Here is a 633-nt window from a genome sequence, read left to right as displayed (position 1 = left end):
TACATTTATTAATTGATATCTCAGGAAAATACAGCTGCTTGTATAACATTTGAGTAACATGTAAGTGCTTGCTTTGCAGCTTTACCAATTCTAAGAAACTAGTATGGTGTCTGTAGGTGTGGGTACAAAGGAAGAGGGGAGAAAACGGTGAAGAGAAGGTGGGAGGATGATGTTAAAGGGGAAGAAACATCTGCTCCAAGCTGGGAATTTCAAATGACAATTTTTATTTAATATCCTTCAATTTTTGAGTTTGATGTAAAGACCCTGAACACTCTCTTGAAGAGCAGTCCTACCATCGGAAAGCCAAGGTACTGGAGACAGAGGCTGACATGCAGAATATAGTGATGTATCAAGCACTGAGATGTGCTACTAATGTTTCAACCAGGCACTCCCTGAAAAGAATTTATTTGCCCTGGTACTTGTGATATAGCCACGGGTATTTTCTACCCTGAGCACATGCACACATGAAATCAGTCCCTTACCCTCCAGCACATCCACACCAAAACTTGGCATTCTCTTCACCTTCCACTGCCACTCGGGTCTCCTAATCCAGTTAGGACTCTGTCGTGGTTTAACCCCAGGCAGCAGCCAAGAACCACACAGCCTCTCACTCACTCCCCCACCAGTGGGATG

Source organism: Acanthisitta chloris, unplaced genomic scaffold (genome assembly GCF_000695815.1).
Source record: "Acanthisitta chloris isolate BGI_N310 unplaced genomic scaffold, ASM69581v1 scaffold13339, whole genome shotgun sequence".
NCBI classification, from domain to species: Eukaryota; Metazoa; Chordata; class Aves; order Passeriformes; family Acanthisittidae; genus Acanthisitta; species Acanthisitta chloris.
The sequence above is the reverse complement of the archived record's forward strand: the minus strand, read 5'-3'. Positions refer to the sequence as shown.